Source organism: Rhinolophus sinicus, chromosome 2 (assembly GCF_057876585.1).
Source record: "Rhinolophus sinicus isolate RSI-liver-muscle chromosome 2, RSI-T2T, whole genome shotgun sequence".
NCBI lineage: Eukaryota > Metazoa > Chordata > Mammalia > Chiroptera > Rhinolophidae > Rhinolophus > Rhinolophus sinicus.
In genome coordinates this window covers 134,005,891-134,019,291 of record NC_142502.1, presented here as the reverse complement: position 1 = coordinate 134,019,291, position 13,401 = coordinate 134,005,891, and the positions used below count along the sequence as shown (strand labels likewise).

The 13,401-nt window shown below is 34.3% G+C and overlaps 1 long non-coding RNA gene across 1 annotated transcript in view; it reads right to left on the bottom strand.

The window, feature by feature from the left end:
• LOC141571839 (uncharacterized) overlaps positions 1-12,693 on the bottom strand; it is a 162,420-nt gene extending 149,727 nt beyond the window's left edge. The window contains exon 1 of the long non-coding RNA XR_012496896.2: positions 12,568-12,693. This is a non-coding gene — a long non-coding RNA (uncharacterized LOC141571839). The remainder of the gene's footprint in view (positions 1-12,567) is intronic.
• Between the last annotated feature and the right edge of the window lie 708 nt (positions 12,694-13,401).

The window sequence follows — 13,401 nt, the reverse complement described above, 5'->3', positions numbered from 1 at the left end:
AAAAACGAATGCAAGCATACCATTCACTTCAAGTAAACACTTATAAAGCAATTTGAAATAAATCCATTAGAATGTAGAAAATTAATTATTTGCATGTATGTGTACAAGTGTATGTATATATGAATGTATGTTGAGGGAATGCGAGAGAGGGCCCTGCAGCAAATAAATAAAAAGCATATATTCTATTCAAGCCTCAAATATCTACAAAATCTTAACTGCATACTCAATCACAAAATCAGTCATAATGCATTTCAAATAAATGATTATTTATAGATAACCCTTTATAACCTCAATGCAATTTAGTTGAGAGACCACAATAAAAAGAAATTTAAGAATATGTGTTTGAATTTTATAAATACTTTTTCAAATCTTAAAATCAAAGAGAAATCAAAATATTTCAAATTGAGATACAATAAAATAATACACTACCCTCTATGGGGTACAAAAAGTATACGAGTCTGTGCTCAAAGTCCATTTTATATTAATTTATTAACTTATAAGGATTAAAAGTGATATGTTAAGCATTCAATTCAAAGATGTGATAGCTGTAAGACTGAAAAACATTTATTCAAAACATTTACATAAACCCAATAAATGACTGATTTAAAAATCACAGCAAAAATATGTTGTGATAGAGCAGTTTAAATTGTGACCAGACAGTTTGACTTTAAAAAAAATTTAAGTGAACTATTCTCTTAAAAAAGCAAGGCAGGGGAGGGAGGGTAGGATTAAAGAGCTTATGCAGGAAATGGTGAGGCAATATCAAGAGATTACACATGAGTACATGGACAGATGGCTGAATGGACACTAATAAAGAGAGAAAAAGGTACACAAGCCGTAAATGAGAACAATGAGCAATATCTAATGAAACAATTGGGCAGAAATGAAAGTAAATTGAGATAGGCAAGGGAAATTGAGGATTTCCACTGGAGTCCACTCCCCCCCCACCACAAAAAACAAAACAAAACAAAACAAAACAAAACAAACAAACAAAAAAAAACAGGGCATAAATCCAGAGGACATTCTCAGAGAAATAGAAGTTAAAATCAACATACTAAAATCAATAGTTCTATTTAGAATTGTCCACTTTCAGATATAGCCCAGTAAAATTATTAAATTTCAAAATGAGGAAAATCATATGGACAATCAGCCAAAATGAGCAAGTTACTCAAAGGGCAAAGTGTAAGGTGAGATTCAGACTTCATCACAGTGACATTGTACTCTAACCTGAGACTATTATATGCTATTGTCCAAGAATAAAGGCAAGAGAAAAACAGTTTTGAAATGCAAGATTCCAAAAAAATATTTTAGTGGAATCTTCTCTTTAAAAAAGGTAAGACAAAAGATTGCAGTTTAGCATTGAATTATTTTCACTATAGGAAAAAAGTGCAAACAAATATAGTGTTACAAAGCAGAATGTAAAATGATATGCTATATTCATGGAAAACTCCAGGAAGACAATGAAAATGCAGTAACATATGATAAGATAATTCACTAAGTTAAGTAACCTGGATATACATAAAATCAGTACATATAATATTAGGCTGGTGCAAAAGTAACTGCGGTTAAAAGGTTAAAAATAAATGCGGAAACTGGAATTACTTTTGTACCAACCTAATAGTTAACATTTTATATATATACATTATATATACATTTTATATATATATATATATATATATAATGTATATAGAGAGAATATATATAATGTATATATAGAATATATATACATATATATATTCTATAAGATGAAGGAAATAATAAAGTTCAAAAATTTAAACAAGAAAGTCTCAAGCTTTTAAGTACATGTAAAGCAAAATATTCATATCTAGCAGAATAAATCAGTTAAAAAGTCCAGGTTATACTTCAGTAACCACCACTTGCTTCCCCCGGATCTTACTAATGCATCATTTTTTTTCATAGACAATTAGGATACCACCTCTTTCACATCTGAGTACGTAACAGACTTACCCAGACACATAAGCTAACCAAAGTCCACCATCAGAAGCAATGGAATATCCTACAATGATAGGAGTGTTCTCTGTTTGTGTTAACCCATACAGTAGCCACTAGCCATGGGCAGCTATTGAGCACTTGAAATGTGGCTAGTGAGAATGAGAAATGGCATTATAATTTTATTTAATTTAAATTAATTTAAATTTAAATAGCCACACATAGCTAGTGGCAACCACACTGGGTGGTACAGATATGGGACATTGTCATTTATCAAGGAAGAGGAAAAGACAACATGGCAAATCAGAGAACAGTTTCCAAAACCCACATCAGACAAATGCAATGTCTCTTCCATACACATTCATTAAGAAATTTAAAATTCTCTGTATTTTTTATTTCTTTTTATAACTCTGAATCAAGAATGAAAAAATGCTAACATCTGTTCATTTTTGGTAGCAGATGTTTGTTTGCATTATCATATACTATAAATTTAAGGGCTTTTAATTTTAATTATATTTTAATTAATAATATCACTGATTGAGATGACACTGTTGCCAAATTCTTTTTATATATGAATTCTCTTGACTTCCATAGCACCATCACCTCCTTCTCTTAATCTTTCCTCACCAGGGATCCAGTTTAATCCTTCTTTACACATGGGTTTTTTCCATTACACTGTAATGATCTTCGGGTTTCTGCTCTTGCACATATTTTCTTCTTAATTTAGTTTAAACTTGACTCTTTTGTTATTATCCATATGGTTCCCAAATTGATGAACAAAGTCTGCCAGATGTATGATATTCCATGCAGCTCTCATAGATTTTAGTTGATTTTTTTCTCCCGCTGTACTTTGAACACCTTAGAGCAGGAACTCTTTCTTTGCCCCTGAAGCTTGGCAGAAGACATTGTGTATGATGGTTATTTAATCAAAAGTTTATGGAATAAGGGGGATCATTGAGTAGAAGAAGAAGTTTATTTCTATAAGCTGAATTTGAATACTATGATAGTCAGGAAAAAGTACCTAAAGAATTCTATAGAACCAATTATGCAGTTACAAATGCAGATTCAATTTCCTTTACATGTTATTTCCTCTCTCCCCCTTCTCTCAATCTGAGAAATGTTTATTTTTATTATTATGGGAGGGTTTTTTGGTTCTTTGTTTGTTTGTAGTCACAGATGTGATCACTTTTGAAATGACAAGCACGTCAGAGTTCCAATCAGCTGCTTGTGGTCCATTCTTAAATGGAACTACCACCTTTATTAACATTTTAACTCTCTCATTTTCAGTCTTTCTTGACTTCAGTATATATCCATTATGACAATGTGGTGGTGATTCTTAAATGCACACAATGGCATTTTCACTTTTTAAACAATTAATAGACATAGACATGTGTGCCTTTTGTAAAGGGTTTGGGCAAGGCACTCTTTCCTGATAATAAGTCAACCTACGTAGATGCCACCCGAAGGCTCCTTCCAGCTCTTTGAAGCTGAGGTTGGAAACTGACTCAGCAAAAGGCTAATGTTGTTTACATACACATCAACAACTTCTTCCAACATTGATTATAGTTTACTGAGCTCTTGTGAATCTATTTTCTATACCTCTTCTGCTTCATTTTTAACTTTATCTCCAACTACAAAATTTGGTTTCACATAAATAATATTTGCAATCATATGCTTCCATATTGTTGTTTCAGACTCCACAGGCAGGATAAATAATTCAAACACAACCTAACTAAAGGACATCCATTCCACCTCAAATTCTGAATGAATAAAAAGAGAATAAATATGTTTTTGTCTTGGGAGCCCTGATATTGAAGCGAATGAATTCTGAGCCTGCACAGGTTCAGAGAGATGCACAAAGAGATTCACATGATTTAGTAAAGCTCAGATGATCCTCCTGCTTTCAGAACACCTCTTTTTATCAACACAATGTAATGTACAAAATAAGTATACCGGAAAGAGTTATTATCTGACTCCAATAGATGGACCAAGCTATCAGAGCAATATATTTTATTTTCTTACAAATATGACTGAATTGGAGGTGCCTATATATCAGTTAAGAACAGAAAGCAGCAGGGACTTTATAAATCTCTAGCAGTTACAGAGTGGAAAGAGAACTGGGCTTGGGAGCATGAGACAGAACTCACCTCCACTCTGACACTTAGTACCTGTGCACATTGACTAAATCCCTCTGAACCTTTGTTTCCTCACCTAAGTAATGGGATACGTGGAGTACTTACTTTGGATTTTGCACAGAGTTGCTGAGAAGACCAAGTAATAGAACACTCATGAAAATGTTTTAACAAGCAGACAAAGTAGCACAGTAGGAAAGAATACATGCTGGGGACTCAAGCTCCCTGGTTTCACAAACTGGGTCAACCACTGTGATTGGGGTGATCTGGACAAGTGACACAATCTTTCTAGGATCCAAGTTCATCATGTGTAAATGCACCTACCTCAAAAAGTTATTGATGAATTAACTATGGTGTACACCTGAAACTCATATACTATTGTACATTAGCTATGTTTTAATAAAAATCTTTTTAAGAAGTTATTGATGCTATCAAATGAAATCCTCCATATCAAGTATTAGGTCTAAAGTATGGTAAAGTACTGTGTGGCTAGACATCCGTGTGAAGACAGTGTGTGCATGACACTGTCTTTCACCATCCCTGCCCCTTCCCTGCCCTACTTGGGCAGTGGGCCAAGCGCAGTAATTCTTCCACCTGATGTACCCCTTTTCCTCTGATGTTAGCAGGTGGGTGTGTTGATCTATTTTTCATATTTACTTGCCTTAGAGTGGTTTGACCTGAGACTCATGTTTGGGAATTAACGTATAGGAAGATGGTTAGAGCTTTTTCATGTTTGGTTCAAGGCTCCTTAGTTGCTTAGCATATGAAGGAGCCCCAAAGAGGATCCAACCTAGCTTAATCTCTGGAGTTCTATCCCAAGCTTTGAAACCCAAAGCCCCAGTTATTAATAAGAGGTTATTTTGTCTTGCTTATTTTGTGTATTGACCATCATCAAATACCCTTCAGGAGGAGGGTGTTTTGAAATGGAACTCGGATAGTCCTAAATTCTTTAGATAAAGGCACTATTAATATTTTCCTTTAAAATAACTCATAATTTGGGGTTCTAGCATCTCTATTTCCTGTGTGCATTTCTCTTTCTGACACGTTTTTCTGCTCCCAAACTAATTGTTCACTGGCCAATTACTATTTAACCTTCAATACTCAGATTGAATGAAACTTCACATATGAAACAGTTTTTAACACAATACTTCTAATATTGCTTTTGGATTAGGTCTCAGGGATAAAACTGCCAATTACCACCCAATACATTCCCCTCATCATTCCTTAATTATCGAATCCAGTATATTTTTAGAAATGCAATAAGCCTGTCTAAAAGATGGCATTCAGAGCCTGTGACTACATTCTGACAAAGGAGATCTAAGCAGAAATGTATGGGATTTGGGGAAAAGCCACATCAAGGACATTAAGTTGGGAAATGTGTGATCATGCTTTTCTACTCTCTCTCCTGCCCATGTATATCACAGATGCAAACATTACAGAGCTTCCTCAGTTATCTGTGAACATGAAGGGACCTCCAAAAATGGTAGTCAGCACTCATGTGGTGAAACAGGAAAGCAGAAGGGGTTTGATTTTCAGAGAGCTGTTAGTCACCCTCTTCTTCAGGTTGCTTTATGTGAGAGAGAAATAAACTATATAAATATATGTAAATATATAATGTTATATTTGTTACAATGTTAACAACAGCTCAATTAAAACAGTTCTTTTTCATTCTATCTACACATCCTATTATTTCCAGACTTTGAGTTTTAAAGGGTCATTCTTATATGGATTTATGAAATCCATCACAATTAATTTCATATGTATATGATTCAATGTTCTGAAATTTAGTTTAAGATGTAATTATTGAGGGTAGATGCTAGAGGGAGACGGTAAAGTGGGAAGAGCTGGAGGAAGGACTTATCCCTTCCTGCTTGCATTGTGTTACTGTCAATATCCCAGAAATGACTCTTCTTCATTCTGTGAAACTGGTTCTTATCTCCAGCATTTCATTGATACTCTCAGAACAAGCTTCATATGCCCGAGGTAGGCAAACCTCTTGGACGTGTGTGTGTGTGTGTGTGTGTGTGTTTCTGGCATGGGAGATAACAATCTAGCAATCTGTGGTTTAATAAACCTATCAGGTGATTGTGATGTACACACAAGATTGTACACTCACGTGTCCTACCTACATAGCAATTACTTCGTATTTCTCTCTATATACTCCTGCTTAATATTCTGTACACTGTTCTTTAATTCTACTCAGTGTTATAAAACTACAGCATTGGCCATCTCTCAGGAGGCTCTGCAATCCTGGTCAAATATCATCTGGCTGTTTACTGTTAGGATCTCTGGGCGAATATGATTCTGAGATTTCCCTTCATGTCTTTCTTTATTCTTCAAATTTCTTTCACTTCTCTCCTGTGATGATCTTTTTATTTCATTTCCTCATTTCATTGGAGCACAAAATCAAGTAACTTCCTGAAAATGATACATGGGTGGTGATTTTTTGAGACCTTGAATAGTTGAAAAGGTCTAATTCCACCTTACATTTTTATGATTATTTATCCAACTATAAAATTCTAACTTAGAAATATCTCCTAGCAGAATTTTGAAAATGCTGTGCTCTATTTTCTGCTGAAAAGGACTGCTGCTTTTGAAAAGTCCAAGGTTATTCTCACCCTGATATTGTGTATGTAACCTTTCTCTTTTCACACATTTTTGATAATTTTCTTTTTCATTTTCTCTCCCCACTTCAAGAATATTATTAATACTTTGAATTTGGACTTCATTGATTGGATTTTTTGAGTTTTTTTGCTCATATTGTCCACGTTTGTCATTAGAATTTTTTCTACCTTCTACGAGATTAAGATTGCTTAAACTCCCATCACTTTTACTAATTTTTGAGTAGATACTCAGATGTTTCCACTAATGTTTGCATACATTCACTCTTGTTCTTGAGTATTCCAAATTATAATGACCCCAATTTGGGGAGATCTTCCCAGATCTCTTTGTGGAGAATAATGTGTGTTTAGGTATTCTGATGTTCCATCATTTTTCTCTATTTTGTGTATATATTTTCTTAATAGTTAGTTTAAGACGTTATTTTTCATGTTCGATGCCTCCTAAAAATGTGACTTATTATTACCATCAGGGATACTTGCTACAGCTTGTTTATTTATTTTTTAGTAAAGGAAAACTATTTATATACTTTATATGATGTTTTCAAATCCAACATAATGGGGCAATAATTTCTAGTATCAAAAATATTCATTTCAATCTATCAGAGGTACCACGCTTAGGGGAAAAATGATTGATTTTTAATTAAATTTTAAAGAAGAGGATTTTCTATAGGAAGAAAAGCAACAACAAACTCTTCAGTGCAACTTTTCATCCTTTCTGGGATCTATATTATAAAAAAATTAACTTCTTGGTTGTCTTAAAAACTCGATGGAAACCATATTTAGAATTAATAAAGCTTGTCCCATGTGTTAGATTGTCATTTCAAATAAGCCATTACCACCTAAACAGAAATTCTTGCAAATTTTCATCATATTTTTCATCCTTTTATGAAAATTTTGAAATTATTCAGATTTGTATGCTATCACATATGTTTCAAAAGCGAGATATAATAGCTAGATACATCATCATTTTTGAAAGTAAATAAAAAGGATTGGAAAACAATAAACGACATATACAGAGAAACAATGCATCTTCTAACATTCTAAATTACTTTGAGAACTCAGGAGAATTCGCATTATAGAGTTGATTACTCAATTTCAAATTCATCTTTCCATACATTATTAAAATAATAATAAAAAAGAAAGGGAAGTCACCTCTGTACTGAGGACAAAATGAAAAGAAAAAAAAAGTTGTTTAAGCAACTCATTTAATTAAATGATTCATACAGTATTTTATTTGGTTGAGTATTCATTAAATGACCTTCCCAATGCTCCAGTGAAATCAGTGTGCAAGAATGTCACTGGAAAAAGCAAATTAATTAAGAGATTTTAATGAGCATAACAGCCTGTTTTTTTTTCTCTAAGAAACTTTATGGTCTTTGAATACAATGTTACAGCCAGGAAATTTATTTCAAAAATCATAAAGATGCATTTTACTCTATTTCATTGTTTCTTTACATTTATTTCTGATATTAGTGACTAAAACGTCACTAATGCTGAGGAAACATTTTCAAACTTAATGAAAAGATGTATTCAAACATGACATAAACCAGCATCAAGCACTTATATCAATTGAGGGAAAACACTATTAAAAGTTGAAATTGGTAATTAAGGTGATGCTGACAAAATGGCAGAATAGGGTTCTCGCTTAGCAACAATAAATTGACAGCCATCCACAATCAAAAGTTCCTTTGATTACAGGTAGGAGACTATGAAATTCCAGTGGTGTCCAAGACCAAGGAGGGCTATTTTGAAGACCCCTTCAAAGCAAGCAGTGCTCAGGGGTCTGACTCGCTGATCACGGTCCTAGCTATAGACCAAGAAATTGCTTTGTACCTTCCTAAACTCCAGTACAGTCCTGTTTGGCCTTGATCCTACCACCAGCAACACACATCCAACAGCCTAGGAGGAAGCATGCCCACCTATGCCTCAGGTAACAGGACTAACTTTGTTCCCAGCTGTAGAAGGTACTTGTGTCCCAGCTGCAGTCCCTCTCAGCCATAGTATAGGAGACCCTGGAGATGAGACAGTGGAACTTGGTCTGAAAGTACACTCTGAAATAGCCTGTAAGTAGGTCCCAAACCCTTCCAGCGGCAGTCTATAAACAGTCCTGCTGGCCCAGGGACCTAGCAGGAAACACTTATGTCTGCATCCCAGAGATCCTAAAATAGCCCTTTACGTGGCTCCAGCCCCTCCCAGGACAATTCATGAGCAGTCTTGTTGGCCCAGGATCCTGCAGGGAGACAGGCCTGTCAGTACCTCTAGAAGGAGGCCAGCCAACCTCAGTCTGACAGCAGATCCTGGAAAGGTCATGTGACTTGATTCTAACTTGTCTTAGCCATGATCTACAAGCAGTTTTTCCTATGCAGAGATCCACCAGAATACCTGCCTGTCGATGCCCCTGAAGGTAAACTTGACAATTAAGTTCACAAACTTATCCTAGAAAAAGTGCTATATAGCTCATTGCTGAATATCACTATGGTCACCTTCCAAGTAGTCCCCTTGGGAAGCTGTGCATTGAAGCCAGCACCTGGTCCACCCTTCAAAGCAATTTTGGAACTTTCTGGAATGGCCATCAGAGCTGTCATCATATTACCCTTGATGTCCTGAATGTCATCCAAATGGCTTACTTTAAATATTTCATTTATCTTCAGGTAAAGAAAGAAGTCATTGGGGCCCAGATAAGGTGAGTAGGGAGGGTGTTCCAATATAGTTATTTGTTTACTGGCTAAAAACTCTCTTAAAGACAGTGCTCTGTGAGCTGGTGCATTGTTGTGATGCAAGAGCTATGAATTGTTGGTGAAAAATTCAGGTTGCTTTCATCTAACTTTTTCACCCAGGCTTTTCAGCACTTCCAAGTAATAAACTGGTTAACTTTTTGTGCAGTTGGCACAAATTCATAATGAATAATCCCTCTGATATCAAAAAAGTTTAGCAATATCATTTTGACTCTTGATTTGTAATGACGGAAATTTTTTGGTCATGGAAAATTGACTGACTTCCATTGTGCACTTTGATGCTTTGTTTCAGGGTCGTATTGGTACACCCATGTCTCATCACTGGGGGTGACATGGCCCAAAACATCGTCTTGCCTCTCCTAAAGGTCTTGGCAAACTTCAACTTTCCTTTGCTTTTGTTCATTGGTAAGCTCCTTCAGGAGCATTTTTTCACACACCTTTGTCATGCCAAGATTTTCAGTTAAGATTTTCCTGTTTCTCTATCAATGGTTATTTGGTGTGCTATGTTTCTTACAGTCACCTGATGATTTTGATGCACAATTTGATGAATTTTTGCAATGTTTTCATCAGTTCTGCTTATTACTGGCTGCTCTGAACGCTTTTAATCAGTGATGCTTTCTCTCCCCCCAGAAAAGCGTTTAACCCATTTGTACACTGCCGTTTTCTTCATGGCATTATCCCCATAAACTTGGACTAACATGTCCCTGATTTCACTTCCACTTTGCCAAGTTTAACAGGAAATTTAATGTTTGTTTGTTGCTCTAATTCAAGTTCAGACATTCTTACAACAGCACAAAAAATCACACAACAACAATAATGAATGCCATTCAGCAAGACACCGCTACACGTCGACATGAACACAGCTGTGAGACACTCATATACCAAGGTTATGAAACCTTACTGAGCTGTTTGTACAGTGCTGTCAATGTAAGTGCATGTTGGCAAATTACGAACTTAATTATCATAGATTGAAAGTGAAGAGACGGAAAAAGATATTCCATGCAATAATAATCAAAAGAGAGCATGAGAGATTATACTTTATCAGATAGATTTACAGTCAAAAGTGGTCACGAGATCAAAAGGGTCATTATTTAGTAATATAGAGGTGAATTTATCAAGAGGATATAAGAGTTGTAAATATATATGTGACCAGTATTGGAGCATCTATTCATTTAAAGCAAATATTAATAGAATTAAATGAAGAGGTAGACATAACTAGTAGGGAAATAAATATCTCACTTTCAACAATGAATAGATCATTTAAACAAAAAAAAATAATAATAATAATGAGGAAACACTGTACTTGAAAAACACTGTAGACAAAAAGACCTGACAAACATATATATAACATTCCACCCAATAACACCAGAAACACATATTCTTCTCAAGCACACAGTGAACATTCCCCAGGATACATCCTATTTTGGGACACAAAACAAGTCTTAAGAAATTTAAGAAGGTGGAAATCATATCAAGTACCTTTTCTGACCACAACTTTATGAAACTAGAAATCAATAATAACAGGAGAGAAATTATACTTACAAATACATAGAAATTACACGACACACTTCAAACAACCACTGAGCACTACCACGTGATACTTATAAAACTGAAACAAAAAATATATCATGAGACGAAGAAAATGGAAACACAATATACCAAAATGCATAGGATGCAACAAAAGCAATTCTTAGAGAAAAATTTATAGAGATAAATGCCTTCATTAAGAGAAAGATCTCAAATAGGCAACCTAACTTTCCACCTCTAAGAACTACAAAAAAAAAAAAAAAAAAGAAAAAAAAAAAGAAAGAGAAAGCAAAATGAGTCCAAAGTTTGCAAAAGAAAGGAAATAAAAACAAATTAGAACTGAAATAAATGAAATAGCAACAGGAAAGACAGTAGAAAGAAATCAACAAATCTGAGCTGGTTTTTTTGAAAAGATAAACAAAATTGGTAAACCTTTAGCTGTACAACTCAGAAAAGAGAGATGACAAACAAAATTATAAATTAAATCAGAGACATTACAACTGATACCACAGAAATACAAAAGATCATTAGAGACCACAATGAAACATTGTATACCAACAAATTGGATAGCCTATAAGAAATGAAAAAAAGTCCTAGAAACATACAACCTGCTGGGACTGAATCATGAAGCAAACAAAAAATCTGAACAGACCAGTAACAACTAAGGAGACTGAAGCAGTAATAGAAAAACAAAAAATAAACAATTTCCCAACAAAGAAAAGTTCAGGACCAGATGGCTTTCCTGGTGAATTCTACCTAATATTTAAAAAATAATTAATATCAATTCTTCTCAAATGCTTCCAAAGAAAATTGAAGAGGACGGAACACTTTAGAACTTATTTTATGAGGCCAGCATTACCCACATACCAGAGGCTAATATTGGCACTATAAGAAAGAAAATTACAGGACAATAACCATGATGAACACAGATACAAAAATCCTCAACAAATATTAGCAAACTGAATTCAACAGCACATTAAAAGGATCATGCCCCATGATCAAGTGGGATTTATCCTTGGACTGCATGGATGCTTTAACATACACACATCAATAAATATGATATAACCGCATTAATAGAATGAAAGACAAAAATCCCATGATCATTTCAATGGATGCAAAAAAAAGTATTTGACAATATCAACCCCCTTTCATAATAAAAACTCTAAACAAATTGGTTATATAAGGAACATACCTCAAAATAATAAAGGCCATATGTGGCAAGCCCATAGATAACATCATACTTATTGGCAAAAAGCTGAAAGTTTGTCCTTTAAGATCAAGATCTTATAAATAAAACCACACATATATGTTGAACTAACCTATGCCAAGCTCCTAAAAATACACAATGGGGAAAAGATAGTCTCTCCAATAAAAGGTGTTAGGAAAACTGGATATCCACATGAAAAAAATAATGAAATTGGACCCTTATCTTACACCATGCACAAAAACCACATCAAAATGGATTAAAGACTTACACTTAAATGAATCCATAAAGTCCTGGAAGAAAACACAATCTCAATAGATGGAGAAAAAGAACTGAACAAAATTCAACCCAATTTCATGTTAAAAATTCTAAAAAAAATGTGTATAGAGAGAACATACCTCAATATAATAATTGGCACTGCGAGGGCTGAGATTTGTAGAGCAAAATAGGCTGGAAATTCAGACAGCATTTCCATCTTAAAATCAACCTAGAGGCAGAAATCCTTAGTCTTTAGGAAACTCAACCTGCTCTTAAGACTTCCGAGTGTTGGAGTCCCACCAATATTAGCAAGGGTCATTTCCTGTACTTAAAGTAAATAAATGTTAATCATATTTATAAAATACCATCACAAAAATACCTAGACTAGTGTTTAACCAAACAAGTAGGCACCCTAACTTAGCCAAGTTTATACATGAAATTAAACATCAGGAGTTCTTTGCTTTGTTTGATCTTTCCCTTCCTGCATTGTGGCCTGGGAATTGCTTCTCAAGAGTAATCTGATGAAATTGTTAGGCCCACTTTCTTTTTACCCTTCTCTCAGGTATTAGATTCTGTGTTGCCTATTGTCTAATGTCAGAAAGGTATTATTTCGTAATTTAGTTTTGTTTTCTAGCTGTTTAAGATGGATAAATAGATCTTTGTCTTTGTTCATTTAAGTTTGTATTTTCATTGTTACTCCTGTGCATTTTTCCTTTTTTTTTAAAGTTGATCAATAAGGAGGAAACTAGAGAAGTAATTATTAATATAAGCATTACAATTTAGAATACCTTGATAAATAGAGGTATTAAAATGATGCTATGAATCTGTTTGGGCTTGGAGAATTGAATCTGTGAGATTGTTTTAATTAAATAATCTTCTCCAATAAAAAGGGGGGATGGAAAGACTGAAATTTTTCCATCTTTACAAAAAACATCTCTCTGGTGATACAATTTAACTTTACATAATATTCATAA